This window comes from Lepisosteus platostomus, chromosome 5, assembly GCF_059453375.1.
Source record: "Lepisosteus platostomus isolate fLepPlt1 chromosome 5, fLepPlt1.hap1, whole genome shotgun sequence".
In the NCBI taxonomy this organism is placed as follows: domain Eukaryota; kingdom Metazoa; phylum Chordata; class Actinopteri; order Semionotiformes; family Lepisosteidae; genus Lepisosteus; species Lepisosteus platostomus.
Window position 1 is genome coordinate 6,521,357 of NC_142615.1, and position 24,683 is coordinate 6,546,039.

Here is a 24,683-nt window from a genome sequence, read left to right on the forward strand (position 1 = left end):
GAGTAAATGACTCATATCTCACCTTGATCAACCAATCAGGGACTGGTAGGGCCGTGTAACCCACGTGGGACTCTCATGCCCATGGAACTTTCAGCCAATCAACGAGCTGAAGTTCCTCCAGGTAAAAACAGGAAACACAGAGAGCCTGTAGTAAGATTCAGGAGAATTCTGTGGACTTTTCTAAAGGGAATTCAAAGGAGAATTCCAGGGCAGGACGGCCCAGGAGCAGAAGGCTCCCAAGGGCAGGACATTCTCGCAGAGCGCCTCCTGACCATCCTGAGACTCAGCCTGGACAACCACGGAACGGCCAGTGTGTCCGAGTGCCAGAACTTTCTTTTGTTCTAAGAGTCAAGAGCGGAGGTTGCCAGAGAGTAACCAGAGGATCCACCTGAGGTTAGCACCAGTAGCAGGCCTCGTGAACAGGTCGGAACTGTGGACAGCTGAATCACTATTCAGAACTAGCGCTTCATCAGGAACGAACCGGTCTTCTTCCTGACTTGCTGGGACCCACAGTCATCTTTTCTCCTGTGCGCAAACTTTGCTAGTTAAAGCCAACACTAACTAGCCGGTCAGTGAGCATCTGCAGCGCACCATCGCAAGCCGCACAGTACAGGCAACAGGCACCGCACTGGCACCGAGCCAGAGAGTGCGGATTGGACAGCAACAGCCTGCAACTGTTTCTTTGAGTCAGCAGGAGATCTGAATCCCCAGAGATTGGATGAGTATTCACTTATTACTTCACTGCATTACTTCTCGAGAATTCAATTGTTATCCCAACCAGTTGATATCAATTTAATTCCTAAGAGTTATGTACTTGTTTTGAGTATCTAATGTAGAAGTTATAACCAAGTTCATTTATGAAACGGTCTAAATGAATGATATACTGAATGTATGTCCCTCTTGGTTTGGAACTCTTCATGATTTAATATATACCTTTTGTATTCTGCTAACCCACACTCTTAAGATCTGTTATGTTTATATGCACATTTTATGTATTAATAAGTGTATTAGTATCTGTGTGTGTGCGTTAATGAGTTAACCCGCAAGGTCGGTTTTCTAATAGCCATTAAAGAATCATTTTGTGACTTACTGCTACAATTAATAATTGTCCCAGTAAATACACAAAACCCCTACACACGCATGGAAACCAATATTTACCTGCTAATCCAGAATGCAGCAGAGAACAGTTGGACAGAAGGTTAGTATCTGTCGATACTGCATCACAGAAGTCAGTCTCTTCCCCCTCATTATGCAGGCTGACTTGTTCACGATGAACTGTCCTCCAGTGACAGTCAGCTGCAATCACTGACTCAGACATGGTGTTGATACACTGACGGCACTTTGGCTGATTTGGTTAACATGCTTTCCTCTTAAACGGGAGATGCTGAGTTCAAATCCCAGCAGTGCTTTTCTTCCTGTCTTGTCTTACAAAATGTATCACTATGGATGATTACGTACAGCTTGATTTTGTTTAACGCAAGTTTTCATTTTCTTTCTGGAACAACTTGCTTTTCATGAAATCCATACAGCTTGTGAAAGATGAAATACAAATATTGCCTTGTATATCGCAGGCTGGTAAGAAAAAAGCATTATTTTCTTTTTTTTAAGCTTGCAAATGGAGAAAAGGGACACACGTGAGTCTCTGTTAATTGAAAGGTTAGTGGTTTGAGCCCACCCAGAAATGCACTTCTCATTATTGCAATGTAAACCTCATCTCTACTTATTCGGATTTCTTAGCAAAACCTTAACCCACTTGATATTTGCAAGAAATGTGAATGTTTTTGTTAAACAATTAAGTATGTAAGTCAATATCACTGGGAATGGCCAATAATGACCAACATTCAAGGACATCATATTCAGCCAAGGACTTTGATCTTCGAACGGCTAGCAGAAGAATTCTCTCGATGCATCCTTAGTTAGAATATTTAAAATTACGACACAGATTTCTTGGAGAACTTGACAAGCAAAAAAGACAGTTGGACAGCATGATTATGCTAGGACTGTACATTTGTATTTTAATACTTTTGTATATTTATCTTAATTGTAATATACATGTAACCATAAATGCTGTTCTATGTAAATACATTTTGTTGTATTTTATCATATTTTAGCTGAGGGCACAAGGGGGTCTATTATACCTTCCGAAACTTCCAAGACAACTATAACAGAGGCTCATATTTTAATATAATTTGCTTTAAAAGAAAACTACAATTTGTACGATATCAACCCTCAATATTGACGTTCAAATGAAGGATTTAAAGAAGCAACAGCGATAGGAGAGTACATTGATTTTGGACCAATGTTTGCATCTGAACAATCCTTCCTCCTGGAAAGAAGAAAAAACAGGTATGCTTTGAGTCTCATGATGATGCTCTTCTGGATAAAAAAAAACAGTGCAAATTTGTTTCGGATGTATTTTGGATAACATTATAACTGTCATCGAAGAGAAATTTGATCAGTTGAATGCAGTCAAAACTTTTGACATTTTATATGATGACAGGACGTACATTTAGGACTCAGTACCGATAACGCTGCTGATATTGATGGAGTAGAAATTAAGTGTATTGGTAATTTTATCTGAGGCAAGAAGTACTAGAACACCTCCTATAAAAATGTTAGGATTCAGAGCAAGAAATATTTTTCCACCTCACCCAATGGTATTGCATTAACGAGGCTGAATCTGGCTTCTTATCCGCCAGCTTCTTCTTCTGCCCTAAATGCTGCTGCTGTGATGTTATGCCGCCTTTCACCTGTAGATGGCTCTTTACAGTAATTTTTAAAAGTACTAATCGGGATGGATTACTGTATTTATCCTCAGTAAAGGGGAATATGTAAGTGACTATCCAAATATAATTTTTGTGTGAAACACATTTCAGAAAATTGTAAACCAATTTTCAAAACTCACAATAACACAAACACAATAAGTAAATAAGACAAAGGCAAAACATAAGTTCACAGGCACTTTCTGCATATTTACCACGACCTTACCTTCTGATCATCAAAAGTCTTAAAATCTTGCATTTTACAAGAACTTTTTAATATAAATGGGACATTTAGAACATGGCATATGAGAATATATGGTTAACCGAGGATGAGCAACGGGTGATGGCACTTTCTGCTTCTTGCTATAAACCTACCCCCTGGTTATAAAAACATCTAAAAATTATGACACTGAGGTGTGAGAGACAATGGAACAGACTATCAAAATCCTGAACTTTAGGAAATTTTACAGTACCATTTTTTCAAATATGACCCTGTGAACATGGCATGTCCCTCCTTCCTCATTACCAAAACATCTCAATGTTCCGACACTATGTACATGGGTAATTACAACACTTCACTGTTGCATTTCTGAGTTGTGACATTGTGAACATGGCATGTTAAAGTATATAGAAAATCTAGATCAGAACAGGCTAAATGCAATTCATAGTGATTTATCATTTTCTGACTTTCTAAATGAAAAACAATTTTTTTCGATGATTATGACACTTCGGTATGACATAAAATATGCTTCAATGACAGAATAAATAATCATGGAAAAAATACCCACAGTGGACATTCATAGTTGTGATTATAGGAATGTTAAATATCAGGTGAGTAGCTGCGTCAGCATGCGTAGGCTGCAAAGGAACAAGTAAAGGGTTATTCCATGCTGAAAAGAGAAGAAAGGAAACACGACGTGTTGGCCGTGGAGCCTTCTTCAGGTGTTAGAAAGACAGGGCAGTATGCAAAGATAATTTTCTTTTTATCTTTGCTGACTGCAGTTTATCTTTGATGACAACATCAAAGACATTAAGGAATTCTTACGGCTAACAGCTCCACATCAACTTCCTTTTATAACTAACCTCATCAGTTCTCTCAACTGCACTCTTCCAGTTTCTCACTTCAGAGAAGGATAAAAAACTCAATCATCCTCAACAGAGAAAAACCATCAACACCCCTACCACCTCCACCAATCCTAACTTTGTTGTTACTATACCCTCTGACCTTTCCCTTTCACCCCTTTGCATCCTCAGCTAACATATTTTAATATTACAACACAATTACAATAGATTGTACAGTATTTACAGTTTAAAATTAAGGTAAATATGTCCAAATATCAAAATCCAACTGCACAGTGCTAACAAAACAATGCTTGTCAACTTCTCAAACAAATCTGCATTGTATTTTTAAAATATTTCAGCAGAAGATGTGATGGGAGTATAAATGACGATTCGACGATCATTTTTCTTGGGTGAATATGGTTTTCTGGGGAGTTGCGATGTTGGGCATTATTGGACATTTTTGACAAGTGTTGAACAGTCACATTTCCTACAAATATTAAAATGGCTATGGTTTAGCTGAGAAATCCAATCGACCTATGCGAAAACAATGTTTACATCGCAGAAGAAACCCATCCCTGGGTGGACTTGAACCACCAACTTCTCAGTTAATAGCCGAACGCGCTAACCGATTGCGCCACAGAGACTGACTGGTGGAGTCTTTTCTCGAATCAAAAAAAAAAATCTCTTACCGTTTATTTTGCCAGCCGGTAATATTTCTTCTGCACTGATAACCAAGAACTGAATTTCATGTTTCGCAAGCTGTGTGAATTTCATCAAAAACAAGTTTTTGAAAGGAAATGAACACATGCATTTAACAAAATCAAGCCCTTTGTGATTGCCCGAAATGGTACGTTCTGTATACCGGGGTAAAGTTAGCTCGAAGTTCGAAAACGATTTTGGCACGCCTGTAGCGCTTTCACGAAACCTCTTAGAATTGCGAGAATGCTTGTTTTGTGTATAAAATACATTGTGGATGCTTTCTCAGCCTTTACTTTTTCGTTTTTATGACATTTTTTTGACCAAGCACGAATATTCTTTTGTCCATATCTTCGCAATGGAAGCACAGAACGCCGTCAAACCAAATGCATTTTAAAGACCACGACTTGTGGATATTTCCACACTCTTTACATCAAACTATCAGTGAGCTAATTATCTTTTTTTAAACCTCCGGTTTTTCATCGATGCGTAATTACGCACGAACTGGAACCCGGGGGACCGCTGTGTGCACACGTTCACAACGCGAGAAATACTGTTCAATACGGCTTCGTGCGAAAAACCCGTATATGACCATAGGAAGCAGAATAGCGCAGTCTCCCATTACCCAGACTGTAAGCACGGGAATAAAGCTTTGTTTGATTTCTGAAACCCTTCCTTTACGCCCTGTTTTCATTCAGGTAAGGGTCAACTATATTGAAAATACTACTGACAGCAGGAAGATTAAAATATTCTTTACTCAGCAGCTTATTAAAAACAGCTCCCATGATGTTCAAACCGATTTTTTACACAGAACACTGACACAGCTTTGCATTCTGAATCTCTTTTTCTCATGCTTTTATTTAATATGGCACAATGCACTGGGATAGGGGTATTCTGTTCACAAACCAATAGCATTTAAACCACAGCACCCACAATGCTGCAAGTGTTTTGCACACTAAGCAGGTCCTCTGACTTTTCCCAGCTTTGTTTTGGGTTGTGGAACCTTTCTTTATATTTTTTAGGATTTTCTGAAGATAACACTACAGGTAATACACTGGGATAGGTGGGTCGTCGTCATGGCTCAATAGCATTTCAAATACAGCACCCACACTGCTGAAACCAAGTGTTTTACACACCAGACAGCCCCCAGAACCTTATACAACCTTTCTGTGGTTGTGGCCCCTTTCTTTATTTTTTGAATAAGAATTTTAGTTTTTCAATATGGCACCATTAGACAGGCGGTACATGGGGATTGGGGGGTGCTATTCATGAGTCAATAGCTCTTCAAGCACAACAGCCACAGTGCTGCAACCAGGTGTTTTACACCAGACATTTCCCCTAACCTTATACAACCTCGCTTTGAGTTGTGGAACATTTATTTATTTTTTAATTGTTTTTTTGACTGTAATCAAGTGTTGTGCTCACTAGGCAGGCCTCCTGACCTTTCACAGTCATGCTTTGTTGTGTGCAACTTTAATTATCTTTTTAGGATTTTTTGAACATGGCAACTTCCACCGAGACGGGTGGGGGGTGTGGGGGTGCTCTTCAATAGCTTTTTCATCTATACACACAAACGGATGTAACCAAGACACTCAGAACCTGTCACGCAGGGGCTGACTGCTGAGGATAGGGATCCAATGCGGTGCCCTTGGTAGGGTTGGCGCGAGACGCAGGCGTAGTCGGAGTAAACAGGCAGGGGCCCGAGTCCGGGAAGGCGTAGTACAGGCGTAGGCACAGAATCGACAGGCGAAGGCGTAGTCGAGGGACTGGCAGGGGTCGGAGTCCGGGAAGGCGTAGAAGTTGCGTCGGTAGGCAGAGGCGTAAATGAAGAGACAGGCTGGGGTCAGGATCCGAGAAAGCGTAAAACAGGCGAAGGTACAAAATCGAGTGGCTAAAGCAGTTGTCGGAAAAGCGGGGTCGAGGTCCAGGGGAGAAGTCATAGTAAGGCAAAGGCGTAGTTAGTAGGTAAGCTCCGGGAGAGAATCTCAATCGTGAGCAATGACCGGGGGACAGATGAGGGTTTAAGTAGAGGACTGATTGACATGTGCACGTTTGGTATGGGGAGAGCTCGAGGGAATGCGGGAGCGCTTGCCTGCGTGAGGGAGATTCATGACAGAACCAACAGAATCAACCTGAACTCATAGAAAAACAAGAATGCCCCCGAGACACCTGAATCCCCCTCCTGGACCACTCTGGTATCAACACCCCCAAACCCATCCATACCAGCTTACAAGATTCAGAATCGGTGCAACCCTCCAACCTGGACCAAGAGCAGGATGGGACAAGAATCTGCACCACACTACGTACACAGGTTTGTATTTTTGGCTGAAGATGAAAATGTCTAACATAGATTGTTTTGGTTCTAGCAAACAATAAAAATAGTTGTTAAAATCCAAACACACATAATGAGATCACTCTCTGTCAGTATGTGTAACATTCTGGGTCTGGGCTCCTCTGTATTTGGGCTAAAGAGAGTTCAACAACATTTATTAAATGCACTGACATCATAATCTGACAAGATCCATTGTTTAGGGGAGACTTGACCACCCACTGTCCCCCTGGTATCGTGAAGCTCATTGTCCTTTAGCTTTCCAAAACCTGAATCACTTGGGACTCCGGGGGGATCGGTGTATGCAAAATATGAATTCCTTATGCAAGAAATTGTATATGGTCAATATAGCGATCATATCTTATCAGCAGATGGTAATCTCCAAGGAACAAGTAATAGGTTTATTCCACGCTGAAAAATGATCAAATGATTGATGAACCCAAGTGATTTGAAAGAAATGTTAAACAACTCAAAGCGAGGTTGTATAAGGTTAGGGGAGCTGTCTGGTGTGTAAAACACCTGGTTGCAGCACTGTGGCTGTTGTGCTTGAAGAGCTATTGACTCATGAATAGCACCCTCCTATCACCATGTACCGCCTGTCTAATGGTGCCATATTGAAAAACTAAAATTCTTATTAAAAAAATAAAGAAAGGGGCCACAACCACAGCAAGGTTGTATAAGGTTCTGGGGGCTGTCTGGTGTGTAAAACACCTGGTTTCAGCAGTGTGGCTGTTGTATTTGAAATGCTATTGAGCCATGAAGATGACCCACCTGTCCCAGTGTATTACCTGTAGTGTAATCTTCAGAAAATCATAAAAAATTAAAGAAAGGGGCCACAGCCACAGTAAGGTTGTACGAGGTCCGGGGGCCTGTCTGGTGTGTAAAACACTTGGTTTCAGCAGAGTGGGTGCTGTATTTGAAATGCTATTGAGCCATGAAGACGACCCACCCGTCCCAGTGTATTACCTGTAGTGTAATCTTCAGAAAATCATAAAAAATTAAAGAAAGGGGCCACAGCTACAGTAAGGTTGTATGAGGTTTGGGGGCCTGTCTGGTGTGTAAAACACTTGGTTTCAGCAGAGTGGGTGCTGTATTTGAAATGCTATTGAGCCATGAAGACGACCCACCCGTCCCAGTGTATTACCTGTAGTGTAATCTTCAGAAAATCATAAAAAATTAAAGAAAGGGGCCACAGCTACAGTAAGGTTGTATGAGGTTTGGGGGCCTGTCTGGTGTGTAAAACACTTGGTTTCAGCAGAGTGGGTGCTGTATTTGAAATGCTATTGAGCCATGACGACGACCCACCCGTCCCAGTGTATTACCTGTAGTGTAATCTTCAGAAAATCATAAAAAATTAAAGAAAGGGGCCACAGCTACAGTAAGGTTGTATGAGGTTTGGGGGCCTGTCTGGTGTGTAAAACACTTGGTTTCAGCAGAGTGGGTGCTGTATTTGAAATGCTATTGAGCCATGAAGACGACCCACCTGTCCCAGTGTATTACCTGTAGTGTTATCTTCAGAAACTCATTACAAAATAAAGACAGGGGCCACAGCCACAGTAAGGTTGTATGAGGTTCGGGGGCCTGTCTGGTGTGTAAAACACTTGGTTTCAGCAGTGTGGGTGCTGTATTTGAAATGCTATTGAGCCATGAAGACAACCCACCCATCCCACCTGTAGTGTTATCTTCAGAAAATCCTAAAAAATATAAAGAAAGGTTCCACAACCCAAAATAAAGCTGGGAAAAGTCAGAGGACCTGCTTAGTGTGCAAAACACTTGCAGCATTGTGGGTGCTGTGGTTTAAATGCTATTGGTTTGTGAACAGAATACCCCTATCCCAGTGCATTGTGCCATATTAAATAAAAGCATGAGAAAAAGAGATTCAGAATGCAAAGCTGTGTCAGTGTTCTGTGTAAAAAATCGGTTTGAACATCATGGGAGCTGTTTTTAATAAGATGCTGAGTAAAGAATATTTTAATCTTCCTGCTGTCAGTAGTATTTTCAATATAGTTGACCCTTACCTGAATGAAAACAGGGCGTAAAGGAAGGGTTTCAGAAATCAGACAAAGCTTTATTCCCGTGCTTACAGTCTGGGTAATTGGAGACCGCGCTGTTCTGCTTCCTATGGTCATATACGGGTGTTTCGCATGATGCCGTATTGAACAGTATTTCTCGCTTTGTGAACGTGTGCACACAGCGGTCCCCCGGGTTCCAGTTCGTGCGTAATTACGCATCGATGAAAAACCGGAGGTTTAAAAAAAGATAATTAGCTCACCGATAGATTGATGTAAAGGCTGTGGAAATATCCACAAGTCGTGGTCTTTAAAATGCTTTTGGTTTGAAGGCGTTCTGTGCTTCCATTGCGGAGATATGGACAAAAGCATATTCGTGCTTGGTCAAAAAAATGTCATAAAAACGAAAAAGTAAAGGCTGAGAAAGCATCCACAATGTATTTTATACACAAAGCAAGTGTTTTTGTAACTCTAAGAGATTTCGTGAAAGCGCTACAGGCGTGCCAAAATCGTTTTCGAACTTCAAGCTAACTTTACCCCGGTTTTTTTTTTGCAGTTTTATCTAGAACAAGCGAGGCTTAAACCTTTGTTTGATTCTTGTGAAACTATCCACACGACAGTTACAGTACCTAGGAGTTGACTTCAGTGATGTCACTGATGGGATGTTTCTAAAAATCCATCCTCTGTAAAACGTCTTCTCTAGTTGTCCTGCATATGTATTCGCTAATGAAGCTGTGTGTTCTGAGCCAGGATCTCTACATTTCTGTATGAACCAGCTAAAGACAGCTTGTGTTTAAATTGAGTGCAAGGCAATTTATGCTTCTGAAGTCATGGTCAGCATTTATTATTGTACTGTGCTGTAAACTTGTTTTGTGCCTAGTCACATTATTTTATAGTGTTTTTATAGCGTTATTAAATCCGGTGGCGCTGTGTGTTAGTTTCCTGACTCCCATGTCACATGGTCTGTGATTGAATCCCATGGAACTATGACTTTATTTTTTAACAAACATTTCTTTGAAAAAATGAAACTTTTACCTTGGTCAGAGATTAAGGTCGCTGCCTTTCATCTAAAACCCTACTTGAATCCTTCTAAACTAAAAATCAGTGTTAGTGAGTTAAATAAAGAGGTATCCAGGTAACAGTGAAATGGGCAGACAGTCTGGGGAGATCGCCCGTTTTCCATGTAAATAGTTCCCTGGTTCCGCACCCCTTGGTGTTTCTCTCGTTCTCTCTCGGGTCACCTGATCATTAGCTCGAAAGATTTGAGTGCTTTGTGTATATTCTAATGGTAGTGGGGGCAGGGTGTGTGGGAACAGGTTTGGTTGAAATTGCATTGGAGATCTATGTTCTTCACACCTGAAACATTTTCTCTGAAAGCATTTTCTTCGCAGTTTAGCCGATCTTGTTACAGCATGTTACAGTTTACTATTATTAACCATATTAATTTTAAGTGCTTAATGCCATTTTTTGACCAGGCACGAATATTCTTAAGTCCATATCTTCGCAAGGGAATCAGTGCGAATTGCAATACTAATTAAATGACCGCAGGCACTTTCCACCCCCTCTGCCAGCAGGAACATTCCTATTCTTAGCTCAGCAGCTCATTACAAACCGGGTTTTTTTACACAGTGATGCAGCTTTGCGTTGTGAATCTGTTTTTCCGTGTTTACAAAGAAAGTGGAATACAGTGATACTACCTGCTATACAGATACATATGTTTAGATATTTAGACCCTTAAATTAATATCATTATTAATAATAATGATTATAATGATAATTATGATAATCGGCCAGTGAAAGCTCTCTTGTCCTTCACATCAATGCCTGAAACATTTTTTTCATAATGTCGACATACACAGTCGTGTAACTGACAGTTTGAGGTAGCCTATCGTGTAAATTTCGCTTTGTTGCTGATAGGTTAAGCTTTCGAAACTCTGCCCCAAAGTCATGTGACTGATTTTTCGCCCTGTTTTGTTGGTTAAACGCAATGATCACAAGCACCACCATGGTAACTGGGATGTGTAGTTTTTAATTCCGTTTGAATTATAACTGTACGTACTGTCTTCATATTTGGCCAGGGCTTTAAAGAGAAGGTGCGCCAAAAAATTTCGGTGCCGTCGTCTCCGCTTTAAAGGTACCCCCGTGCTGGAAGAATTTGACCTTGGAACGTTTGCCCAGCGTAGGACATAAAAACAAGAGTTCGCTGGCATTATATAATTATGCGAATTACACAAATATAATTATATCTTATTAATTTCTTGAGATACGCGATTCTTTTAATACAGTCTTTGCTGTGCTCTAGAGGATCCTTGTGATAGTCGAGCTCTGGTTGAATGATAAGTGTCGCAGTTTAAATAAATTTTGTAGTTGGCCATTATGAAACACTCTGTTAAAAGCAAGGGAGTTTTTATGTCCGTTGCAGTTCTTTTGAAACTGAACTTGTTTGAATTGACTGAGCTCCGTGCTGTACCACACAATGTCTGTTTTTTTTGTGCTGTCCTACTGTACTTCCTACTTTGAAAATACCTGTGAAACCGGTTTAATTCATCACAGCCAGCCCTCCCGCAGAGAGGGGGGTTGTACTTGTTAATGTCTTAGCACAAAGCAGAAACTTCTTGGAAAGATTACAGATTTTAATCGTCTTTTTTCTGAGCCAGGGAAAATCTGATCATGTTTCTCTATAACAATAATAAAAAACTTTATTTTACATATCACCTTTAAAAGTGGCATCTCAAAATAATACAGTAGATGTAAACCACAGATTACAAAGTAAATACCCAGACAAAAGCAAACGTGTTTTTAATAAGATGCTTTTATTCGTTCATAATCCGACGATCTCAGGAAGACTAATGGGGGTCTGGCTTTTTTTCTGGAAAACCATAACTCTGGTCTTGTCCAGATTGACTGTCAGTGCCCAGGTCTGACAGTGCTGCTCCAGCCTCTGTTCTGTGGGCGACAGCAGGACCAGTTCCTCTGCAAAGAGGAGGAACTCTATTTCTGTAATTAATGCAGATCAGTAAATCAAGGGACGACAAAACAGTTATTGCGCCCGGCTCCTCCCTCAATGGGCTTCGACGTGCTAATGCGTTGGTTTAACAGTCCGGGTGTGACAATGTTTTTTTATTATTGTTATAGAGAATCATGATCAGATTTTCCCCGGTTCAGAAAAAAAGATCTGAAGTACTGTACCGTATACTAGTTTGTCACTCTTCTCATCCCCTCTTTGCTAAATGGCTTTCGAATCGAGTCACATGAAGACAGAGGTGAAACAGCCCTACACAGCCCTGTCGCAGTACACAAATATAATTATATCTTATTAATTTCTTGAGATACGTGATTCTTTTGATACAGGCTTTGCTGTGCTCTAGAGGATCCTTGTGATATTTCGAGCTCTTGGTGAATGATAAGTGTCGCAGTTTAAATCATTTTCGTAGTTAGAAATTATGGAACGCTCTGTTAAAAGCAAGGGAGTTTTTATGTCCGTTGCAGTTTTTTTGCAACATGAATATAATTATATCGTTATTAATTTCTTGAGATACGCGATTCCATATTATATTCCCTTTTAATCAAATTCTAAAAGTATGCTTGTTGTCTCCGGTATCACGTTAGTTAAAGTCTTCGATGCTTAAAATGTTTGGGGAGAAATGGAATACTGGTGTGTATGTTTTCTTTAAAGTACCGAGACCAGCCATATACTGTATGTTTAAGTTCCAAAATTAATATAGTTTATGGACTTCACACGCGTTGCAGTATGCTCCTATTCTTTTTATGCTCAGGCACTAAGATTTCCCTTCAGAGGTAAAATTCCATATAAATATTAAATACTACAATGGACACAGTAAAGACGTTTACTGTAAATCTTTCTACAACAGACCAACGGACCACTAGTGCCCCTGTCAGTCAACCAATCACGTACCGCGGTACCCCGCGTCATCTTGCGTCACGATGCGTGACGCTGTACCCAATTACCTCCAGTACATGTCTGTACCGCACACTTTGAATGGCTGCATCTGTAGATGAATATTTTTGGCACAGCTGTTACAACAAATAGGCAAATAAACTTTTTTATTATTCCATTCGAGCTGTAGTTTTGAAAATGTTTTTTTCCATTCATTAAATAATACAAAACACAAACCCACCATAAACGTCTGACCATTGATATTCCTGAATTATAAGATCGTACACATGTACCGCGAAATTCGTGCAAGAGTCACAGCTGGTAGGCAGTTCAACGAATATGATGCTTTTCAGGGGCCGAGTATTAGACACGTGTTATCGTGCGGAGCTCAGTCTTCCTCTAACACAGTCTTTGCCTCGGACCACCCCTCTTGGCACATTAGCCCTTTAATTTTCGATTTTCTGTATAGAACACCGAATATCTTGAGGAAGTCTGTCAAGCAAAGACTGCTGGATAATTGAGGTGAAAACATTGGTTCAAAATCAACATCCTCTGCTATTGCCGTTGATTCTTTGAGAGTTTCTTCAAGTCCTTCATTTGACCTTCAATATTGAGGGATATTGAGCATAATACCGTACTATTTGTAGCTTTCTTTTGATCGCCCGTTTTATTAAAATGCCAGCCTCTTTTACAATTATTTAGATGTTTGGCAAGGTGTAATAGCCCCCCTCGCATCCTCAGCTAAAATATTTTAAAAGTACAACAAAATTACATTATATTGAACAGCATTTATGTTAACATTTATATTCAAATTAAAGTAAATATACGAAAATATTAAAATACAACTTCGGCGATCTGTCGTTTTTGCTTGTCAAGTTCTCAAACAATTTTGCGTTGTATTTTAAATTACTTTAGCTGAAGATGCAATGGGAGCATAAGTGGTATTTTTTCCCGCCACCCACTGGAACATATAATTCCATGGGTGAATACTAACTGCTCGCAAGTTGCCAATATCGAAAATTATTGGAAATTCCCGGTAATGTTGACTCTGGTACTCAATTGTTTACTACTGCAAATATCAAAATAGTTCAGGTTTTGCGGAACAATTAAATTTTTGCGGTGATGATGTTTACTATAGGAAGAAGTGCGTCTTGATTTTTTTCATTTACATACTTTTGGTGAACAAAAAAATTCACTCGCATTTCATCTTTCGCAAGCTATATGATTTAAAAAAACAAGTTGTTCTCCAAAGGAAATGAATAAACGCATTAAACCAAATCAAGACCTCTTTGAGTGTCCCAAATTACATGTTCTGTAAAACAAGACAGGAAAAAAAGGTACCGCTGGAATTCGGATCCAGGATCTCCTCTTTATGAAATAGGTGTTTTAACCAGCTTTACCAGAGCACCGGCAGAACACTATTCTTATACAGGTGGGTACCCACCCTCAAACCTTTGTTCTCCCGCTACTTTACCTTTGCCTACTGCCCTGTCTCTCTCACACCTGAAGAAGGCTCCACGGCCGAAACGTTGTGTTCTCTTTCTTCTTTTTTTTAGCATGGAATAAACCTATTACCTATTCTTATACAGCCGCTTGGACACACCGCTCTGAGACATCTGAGGTCGATATGCGATGAGCCTGGTCGCCGAGCAAAATCATGCCCAAGGGGGGGGGAGCAGCTTTCATGATGTGGTGGTTGAGTGGTTAAGGCGATGGACTGCTAATCCATTGTGCTTTGTACGCGTGGGTTCGAATCCCATCCTTGTCGGTTTATGTCTTCGACTTGTGATCTGTTTCTAAGTTGGACTTGCTTTCTTTAGCTACTGTAGTAGAGCAGTAATATTTCTAGCGTTGGCTGAACATGGCTTACAGCAGTAGCTGACAGATATAGCCTCTTAATATTTAGGTTAAATTTATGCTTTGTACTGCTTTCACCTGATATTAATAGTAGTCCTGATGAACGATTAAGGGACATGGTGCATCTTGAAAATGTTCTTGTTAATTTCAGTTTGGAAAAAATGCACTCACCAGAAGCAGAAACTGGTCGTATCTGCAAAATGCGCAATGCAATAGCATGTCTTGTCTTGCTATGAGTCCTTATCTGTTACAGGAGGCGTTGTAGGACTTTTTTAGCTCAAAAAAAGCTATCAATTCATCTTACATTTCTACTCCATCAATATTAGCAATGTTATCTTTACTAAGCTCTAAATAAATGCAAATTTTAAAATACATTTTAAAATAAATGTGTAGGGAAAACCGGTTCAGGGACGCCAAATATGTAATCATAGTGGCTCTCTGAAGGCACCAGTTCTGTAGGGTTTGGGCATTTACTGAGACAATTATTAATTGTAGCAGTAAATCACAAAGTTGATTCTTTTGATGGCTTTAGAATCCAACCATGCGGCATAACTCAAACAACGCGCACACACAGGTACTAATACACGAGGATACATTTATTAATACATAGAATATGCATAGAAACCTAACATATCTTATCGAGAGGGTTATCAGAATACAAAAGATATATATTCAATCAGTTACAAAGAGTTACACATATCAAGAGGACATACGTTCAGTATATCATTCATTAAGACCGTTTCGTAAAGTGAACTTGGTTACAACTTCTACATTAGATACTCAAACAAGTACATAACTCTTAGGAATTAAATTGATATCAACTGGTTGGGATAACAATTGCATTCTCGAGCTGTAATGCATTGAAGTTGAATACTCATCCAATCTCTGGGGATTCAGATCTCCTGCGGGCACAAAGAAACAGTTGCAGGCTGTTGCTGTCCAATCCGCGCTCTCTGGCTCGGTGCCAGGCTGTGCTTTGCGGCTTGCGACGGTGCGCTGCTGATGCTCACTGACCGGCTAGTTGCTGTTGTTTAACTAGCACAGTTTGTGCACAGGAGAAAAGATGACTGTGGGTCCCAGCAAGTCAGGAAGAGGACCGGTTTGTTCCTGATGAAGAGCTAGTTCTGAATAGTAATTCAGCTGTCCACAGTTCCGACCTGTTCACGAGGCCTGCTGCTGGTTACTCTCTGGCAACCTCCACTCTAGACTCTTAGAACAAAGGAAAGTTCTGGCACTCGGACACACTGGCCGTTCCGTGGTTGTCCGGGCTGTGTCTCAGGATGGTCAGGAGGCGCGCTGCGAGAATGTCCTGCCCTTGGGAGCCTTCTGCTCCTGGGCCGTCCTGCCCTGGAATTCTCCTTTGAATTCCCTTTAGAACAGTCCACAGAATCCTCTCCAGAATCTTACTGAATCTTGTTGAATCTGAATCTGAATCTCAATCTGAATCTTACAGGCTCTCTGTGTTGCCTGTTTTTACCTGGAGGAACTTCAGCTCATTGATTGGCTGAAAGTTCCATGGGCATCAGAGTCCCACGTGGGTTACTCGGCCCTACCAGTCCCTGATTGGTTGATCAAGGTGAGATATGAGTAACTTACTCCTGACACTTAGGAATGCAGTCCAGATGTCCAACTGGCACTCCCTAGACAGATAGGCACCAATGGATGACCATTGATCATGATAGCCAGGCTTAGCTAAGTGCATCCCCCTTTGGGAGCTGTCCTTATCAAAAGAAAACATCTTGCATGAATAGTTTCTCTGTGGCTGCACCACAGAGATGAACAGAGAAATGGGGCCTCATTTGGGAAGCTCAGAAACACTTAATTCTGCCTTATTAATAAGCCTCGCCGCTACAAATGCTTAGACCTTTAAAATGTACACTGTGGACTGTTTGCTCTTCCTAACACAATTAAAAAGCCGCCGACGAACTTACCGATCGGGAGTTTAGTGATAGCGCGCACTTAAGACGCTCCGTTTTCTATCGCCGGCATCTCTGTATTCTTTTTAAACGCGATATTTTTTATTCTTCGTGTGTGAATTTCAGGGAGACTCATAAACCCTTTGTCTGTTTTAAAGATACATTATTTTAAACCAGACATAATGAAAGACGTAGTAACTAGACACACATACAAGACACATGAATAGTAGCGGCTCTGCATGCAATACAAACGCCAATGGCGCAATGGATAACGTGTCTGATTACGGATCAGAAGACTTTAGGTTTGTACTCCTTCCTGGTTCGTGAAGAAGCTTTTAAACCTCACTACTCAACACTGACATCGTAGGGTGTGCGGTCCTACACAACCTTACTATCGACTGGATGAGTCGTCTGTTCAATCTCCAATTCTTTCCACACATTCCTGCTATTTCACCACCGTTATTGTAGGACAACAGCCACAGACACGAGAAGATACACTATTCCGAACAAATGTCTTAAAAATCACGTTGAAAAGGGTGACAATACGTTTTTTGTTTCTTTAAGGTAACCTTACTTTTGCCTGTAAAGTTCACATTATTTTCTGTAGCCGCAAATCCCCAATATTTTTGCTGTCTCCTGAGAAACACAAGCATGGAGTCAAATCATATTAAATAACACAACACATCTATTAATTTAATACCCAGATGTGACAGAACACATGTAAGACTTACACACAGCCTTTATTTTGCGATAGTGAATTTGCAGGTATCCTGGGGAGGGAAGAGAACTGATATTAAGGAAATACATATTTAAAGGGGATATACATCTTAAATGTGTTTTGTCACATCTGGGTGTTAACTGAATATTTTTTAGCATTATTTGTTGTGTTTTGACTCTATACATGTGTTTCTCAGGAGACAGCAGAAATATTGATGTTTACATTTATATTCACATTCCCGTTGATATTGACTTAGGTACTCAACTATTTACTTGTAGTTTGACTCGTGTCAAAAGTTGAAAATCTCTGCAAACATCAAGATGGCTAAGGACGTGCAAAGAAACTCAATCACATTTAGAGAAGGTAATGTTTAGATCGGATTAATTCGAAGTGTGTCTCTGGGTGCGTTTGATCTACGAACGTTGTTTTTAACTGAAGCACACCCTGACTGAGTGTGCCATAGAAACTGACACATGTCGTATTTTTCTACATTCACAGATTTTTGGCTAAAGTAAAAAAAAAATCGTTGTCATTTTCTTGCCAGCTGGCAGTAATTCTTTTGCACTGATAACAAAGATAAGCATTTTAGCTTTCACAATGTGTGGAGTTTTTGAAAAACAAGTTGTGCCAAAAACGAAATAAACACCTCCATTAAACTTAATGCAGAAGCATGTTGTCTATAACAATAAACGATGCAAGAAGACAGGAAGAAAGGCACCGCTGGGATTTAAACCCAGGATCTCCTGTTTACTAAAGAGGCACTTTAACCATCTAAGCCACGACACAAGCAGAACTCCGTCATCTTAATTTAGCTTAATACAAGTATTCACTTCCTTTTCTGTGGATTACAGACTGCGAAAGATGAAATAAAGTTATTGGTTATTCATGGTCAGTGCAGAAGAAATACTGCCGGCTGGCAGGAAAATGTCAGTATTTTATAATTCTTTAATTACAAACGTGTGAATGGCAAAAAGCAACGGGAATGTGTCTCTATGCAGCTATTAAATGAAGGGCTGGTGGTTCAAACCCACTAAGGGATGAGCTTCAGACTGTTCCGCTGTAACCATAACCTCTGCTAAAACTTGATGGGATTTCTTTGCAAGCCCTCCTGAAATTTGCAGGAAATATGGATTTTACTCGTGTGGAACTACAAGTAAACAATTAAGTACCTGTCAATGTCCAAGAAAACCATTTTCACATGTGGAATTTTATCTTCAACTGGCTGTCAGGAGAATTCATTTATACACCCGTTGTATCCTTAGCAAAAATATTTTAAAATTAGAACACAGATTTGTTGGAGAACTTGACAATCCTTGACAATCATTATTAAATGAGCATTATACAATTGTGTGTTGATATTTTGTATATGTACCTTAATTGTAATAAAATTAAACATAATTGCTTTGATATGGATGTTCATTTGAAGGATTTGAGGAAACTATCAAGGATCTCAGAACAACCAAAGATACATCTGGGCATCTGCTATTGGTAAAGATTAAAGAGTACTGTAAGTGTGAAGCTTGCACACACACGAGAGAAAAATCAGTTTTAATGTACTTCATTAAACTGATGGTGTGCTTATCAATCGTGCATAAAATGTACATAGCTAAGGATGGTTTCAATCAGTCGATTTCTGGATTAAGGGCCCAGCACGGTTCCGCTGCACCACTCTGCTAACAGAAGTCTTAGTGTGATTCAACACAACTACTCTATCTTTGCTTTCTAAAAGTGTGCCCAAGATGGAAAAGTCTAAATGGTAAACGCAGACGTCACTTTGAGCACTTGGTCTTTTATAGTACAAATCATCACACGCTGCCTTACATGGCATGTCTTCAAGATCGTTGTGAACCAAACCTTCTGCCAAACTGAATCTTTCGTCGTTAATTCCCAAATCTTCAATGAGAATCAGTGAAACAAAAACCAAGCCCATGTACACACTCGCGTCCTAGCGTGAAAGAAAAATGATGTAAGCATTTGAGAAATAACAAGAGTAGTCTGAACATCTCCAGCCTGTCAACTGCTCTACAAAGAGATCGCTCCCTCTACACCCACTTTATAATGCTGAAAATGATTCAGGAAGCACAGCAAAGTTCTAGAACCAGGGAATGCATCTGCATACATAAAATGTCAATTTTTCAAAAGTAAAATCTTCAGCTTTGAAAGATTGTCATCTATATATTTTCGTTTTTCTCTTTTTTACATAACACGCTTTCGAGAAACAAACTGTCTTGTAATGAAGGCTGCATTAGAAAATGTGTATCTAGCTTTGTTAAATTAAAATCGGCACGTCCCAGTGGACAAAAGATGTAGAATATACGGCTATTAAACGCATACTTTAGACGTATAAATGTGCTCCGTAACTGGTCTAGAATGAAATTCTAATATACGTATATCGTTATACGTCAATTAGACATCTATGATTATATGTTTATTATACATAAATGGCTGGAGTTCTATTATACGGATAAATTTAGAGGACTAATATACATATATAGTTAAAGGCCTATTATACATCAAATAAATATTTTATAGGTGTAGAAACTAGTAAATAAAGCCAATGATTTGTATTAGAAATGTATTCTTAAAATATACAATTATTCACACCTGAAAAATATGTAGTTCAAATTATACATTATAAACAATATTGAAATCAACAAATGGCTAATCATCATAAAAACACAACTAGTAAACTTCAGTTACAAATTCTAGTAACATGGCAATATATATAGTAATGACAAACAAACTAATCACATGATCCCGCTAAAATTTAACTCAAAACCACATTTCGATTCAAATATAAATTTTAACATTTACAACTTCTATATTTCCACGAAAATATAATTAATGTAGCACAAACGCTACTTTCTAAAAAAGACAGAATGAAACTGTTTGTTTTGTGTTTCATGGTGATCCTCCTCTCGATACTAATGAAATGTTTAATATGATCCCTCGAGAAACAAAAAGGAGTCCATTTCCGCCTGGAATGATTGATGCCCCATCAAACATTTTGTTTGTAGAATCCTGGTTCGTGGCCTAAATTCAAGGTAAACAAGACTAAGGAAACGAGTTGGAAACTTGATGTCGAACTGGGATTTAAATCACCCGGAACATTTCACTACATTGGGCAGTATGTGCCAGGGAGTATTGCTAGACATGCCTTCGATAGCTCAGTTGGTAGAGCGGAGGACTGTAGTGGAGTCAGTAGGGAATCCTTAGGTCGCTGTTCGATTCCGGCTCGAAGGAAGGTGCTTTTTGTGAACTTTAATCAAAGAGTTAAAATAGCGAATCTTTTTCACTCAGACATTGATCAAAAGCTCAATAAACGACGAAGCAGAGGCTCCTGTTACAAAGTCAGCCCACGTCTGATTGTCTTGTTTTGGACAATATCTGATCTTTGAATTAAGGGAATACTCTGTTTGCTTTGTAATTAAAAAAAAAACATACAGTACAAATGTCAATTTCATTTTGGTTTCAAGATCGCAATTTAGTGTGAAACATAAAAGCCAGCTGGATAAGCTTTATTAATTTCCCTCACGGGATCAATAAAGTATCTATCTATAAATTTCTTATACGTCATTTACAATGGCCTTTCAACTAATAGCCCGTGCAGGGATCAAACCCCAGCTGTTGGTACACTACGAGTTGCGTAAGGCTCTGTAACGCGCAGATGAGAAACTAACCTCTGCTTCTTCATTATATACACAGAGAGCTATATATGCGAGCATACTGCCTCCTACGGGCTCTGTATTTGTTAGCGGTACAAGACCGGACGTGGAGAAATGAAGTGAGGAGGGTGTGTACATTAAAAGGCTCATATCGTCCCTGGAAGGGCTCAAACCACCACCCTTTTGGTTAACAACCAAACCATAAAGACGCATGTACAGCTTAACACTTCTCGGTCTCAGTAAATTGATACACTCCGAAAAATTTCCAGAGATTCATTTATTTTAAAAGGAAAATCACCAACAGCGGCCGAGATCTACTGGAGTTTTTTCATTCTATACTGCGATTTCTGAAGGGTACCCTGTGAAAATACGAGTTTTGACGAGAAGGGATGGACATATACGGTCAAAAGGCTTGGGGAATTGAACTTTAAGGTGAAGACTGCGGGTTCAGTAGCAGCAGAACCTGATCAGTATCAGTTGACTCCGATATACTTTGAAAATGAACTTGGGGATTTAGAGTCAGACGTGCTACCGTTGCACCTTGGGGTACTTAATTTAAAAAAATAGAAAAAACAATCAGTGTTCCTGGATCTGTAATTGAGAACAACACCTGCACAGGAAGAATAAAATGTGGTCTGGGAAGAAGAGACTCTCTTCGGAAGAGCTGCGCTCTTCACAGGAGATTTTTTTTTTGTGAAGCTGATTTGTCTCCTTTGGGGAATTCAAAGGTACGGACAGCCGTGACTTCGTGGCGCAACGGTAGCGCGTCTGACTCCAGATCAGAAGGCTGCGTGTTCAAATCACGTCGAGGTCAGCTGTTACTTTTTCAGGTTCTGCTGGTCCTGAACACGGAATTCACACCATGCAGTTGAGTTCTATCTGTACACCACATAGATAATCTAAACAAAATAGAGCAGTACAGGACACGCAGTGTGGAGCTCACACAGGCTTACAGTCTCCAGCATTGGAGTGAAGAGGAAAAAAAGAACTTTGTTTTTTTTTAAAGAGAAAAGGCACAGTTCACATCTGCTTAACATCACGTCCAACTTTAGAGACAGCTACATCAGATAATGGAATCACGGAAGTTTCAGATACCTTTTTTTTAATACAGGTTCAAGCAAACCTGAAAGTTAATGAGTGTCGGACACTTTTGTTTTATTAAAAAGTGTCTGAAGCCTGAAAATGTAATTTGAAAAAAAAAACCGCTATTGGACATTAGCAGGTGCTTTTTGTAACGATTTGCTATTTCATGCTGGAAAACAAAGGAAACAGACCCAACGTTTGCTTTCAGGTGCGGTTCATTACATAATATACATCTATTACTGAGGAGCTTGAATAAAACTTACACGAGCCAGGTAGAAGTCGAACCTACAATCTTATGATCCGAAATCAGACGCGTTGTTTATTAAACCGCTGGCATTTCACATGACTTGAATTTCCCCATAGTGTGCTCAGCGCCGCTACTAGTAATGCACCGCTCCGTCTAAAATTTCAAAGTGAGAAACATGTGTTTTCTGATTTTTTATGAGTTTTAAAATATAATCTCTTTAAATCAGACAAGGGGTTTATGTTTCGCACTGAAATTCCGATTGACTGAGAAGTCAAAGAAAGACTGTTTTCTTCCACAACACCGTATAATTATCACATCCACCAGACTCTGCAACCTCGCCAGACCTTGCTGGTTGAGCAATTGTTCCGATTAATTAGGTCACGTATCATGTTAAATCATTTCTTCTCAACACAACATTTCCTGGTGCACGTTTTCTCTATGAAAAAAAAATACATTTTTCCCTTGCACGATTTCTCGTTTTTTATCAAAGCGTACAGAAATAAAAAAGAAGAAGAAATAGTGTCGCAAAAGAACTCTGTCGCCCTTGGGAGATGTCAAACGCATTGGACATGAAAATGCCAGATACAAGCCAGTTCTCTTCGTTTCTCAGTGTCGGGGCTGCTACTGTATGTAAAAGAGGCAATTTGCTCTTAGCGCAGGTTCAGCGCTTCCTGAACGCAGATGTCTCAGAGCGGTGTGTCCAAGTGGCTGTAAAAGGTGATGGAAGTCCTGTTACCGTAGCTTAGTTGGGTAAAGTGTCTTTATTGAACAAAAAAACCGCGGTTCAAATCCCAGCCGTGTATTTCTTCCTATCTTGTAGTACAGAACGTATAATTTCGGGCAATCACAAAGGGCTTGATTTCGTTAAATGCATGTGTTCATTTCCTTTCTGGAAAACTTGTTTTTGATGAAATTCACACAGCTTGCGAAAAATGAAATTCAATTCTTGGTTATCAGTGCAGAAGAAATATTACTGGCTGGCAAAATAAACGGTAAGAGATTTTTTTTTAACCGAAAACTTGTGATTCGAGATTCTCTGTGGCGCAATCGGTTAGCGCATTTGGCTATTAACTGAAAGGTTGGTGGTTCGAGTCCATCCAGGGATGGGTTTCTTCTGCAATGTAAACGTTGTCTTAAGTCAATTGGATTTCTCAGTGAAACCATAACCATTTTAATATATGCAGGAAATGCGAGTGTTTAACACGTGTCAGGGTCACCGGGAAATGTCCAATAATGCCCAACATTGCAACTCCCCAGAAAACCATATTCAGTCAAAAGAAATTATCGTCGAATCTTCATTTATACTCCAGTTGAATCCTCTGCTGAAATATTTTAAAAATACAATGCAGGTTTGTTTGAGAACTTGACAAGCATTGTTACGATAGCACTGTGCAGTTGGATTTTGATATTTTGACATATTTACCTTAATTTTAAACATAAATACTATACAGTCTATTGTAATTTTAAAATAAGTTAGCTGAGGATGCAAAGGGGTGAAAGGGAATGGTCAGAGGGTATAGTAAAAACAAGGATAGGATTGGTGGTGGTGGTAGGGGTGTTGATGGTTTTTCTCTGTAGAGGATGTTTTTTATCCTTCTCTGAAGTGAGAAATTGGAAGAGTTGGGAGTTGAGGGATCTGATGAAGTTAGTTATAAAAGGAAGTTGATGTGGAGCTGTTAGCCGTAAAACTTCCTAACGTCTTTAAACTGCAGTAAACGTTATGTTTCCTTTCTTTTCAGCATGGAATAATCCTTTACTTGTTCCTTTGCAGCCTACGCATGCTGACACAGCTACTCACCTGATATATAACATTCCTATAATCACAACTATGAATGTCCACTGTGGGTATTTTTTTCCATTATTATTTATTTTGGCATTGAAGCATATTTTATGTAATACCGAAGTGTCATAATCACTGAAAAACATTTTTTTTCATTTAGAAAGAATTAAAAAAATATAAATCACTATGAATTACATTTAGCCTTTTCTGATCTAGGTTTTCTATATACTTTAACATGCCATGTTCAGAATGTCACAATGCAGAAATGCAACAGTGAAGTTTTGTCATTATAAATGTTCGTGGTGAGTGATTTTGTCTCTTACCTTAGTGTCAGAATACTAAGATGTTTTGGTAATGAGGAAGGAGGGAAAAAGTAATTCAGCAGAAGGGGTGCTATTTTGTTGACTATAAATCCTCACATGCCATGTTCAGAGGGTCATATTAAAAAAAAGGTACAGTAAATTTTCTTATAGTTCATGATTTTCATAATTTGTTACATTGTGACTCACACCTTTGTGTCAGAATTCTGAGATGTTTTTTTTCTAAACAGGGGCCATCACAATACAACAGAAAGAGCAATTAGCTTTTCCCTATGAATTCTCTCATGCCATATTCAGAAGGTCATATCTTAAAAATGGTACAGCAACATTACCTGAAGTTCA

General features: G+C 39.5%; 4 non-coding genes across 4 annotated transcripts; 3 read left to right on the plus strand and 1 right to left on the minus strand.

The window, feature by feature from the left end:
• Positions 1 to 4,394: 4,394 nt before the first annotated feature.
• On the minus strand, positions 4,395 to 4,468 carry trnan-auu (transfer RNA asparagine (anticodon AUU)). Its single transcript has one exon. It is a non-coding gene; the product is annotated as a tRNA-Asn (tRNA).
• Positions 4,469 to 20,402: 15,934 nt separating this feature from the next.
• Positions 20,403 to 20,489, plus strand: trnay-gua (transfer RNA tyrosine (anticodon GUA)). Its single transcript is given in 2 exon segments — positions 20,403 to 20,439; positions 20,455 to 20,489. It is a non-coding gene; the product is annotated as a tRNA-Tyr (tRNA).
• A 1,164-nt stretch (positions 20,490 to 21,653) lies between these two features.
• On the plus strand, positions 21,654 to 21,725 carry trnaw-cca (transfer RNA tryptophan (anticodon CCA)). Its single transcript has one exon. It is a non-coding gene; the product is annotated as a tRNA-Trp (tRNA).
• Positions 21,726 to 23,273: 1,548 nt separating this feature from the next.
• trnan-auu (transfer RNA asparagine (anticodon AUU)) lies at positions 23,274 to 23,347 on the plus strand. Its single transcript has one exon. It is a non-coding gene; the product is annotated as a tRNA-Asn (tRNA).
• Positions 23,348 to 24,683: the final 1,336 nt, after the last annotated feature.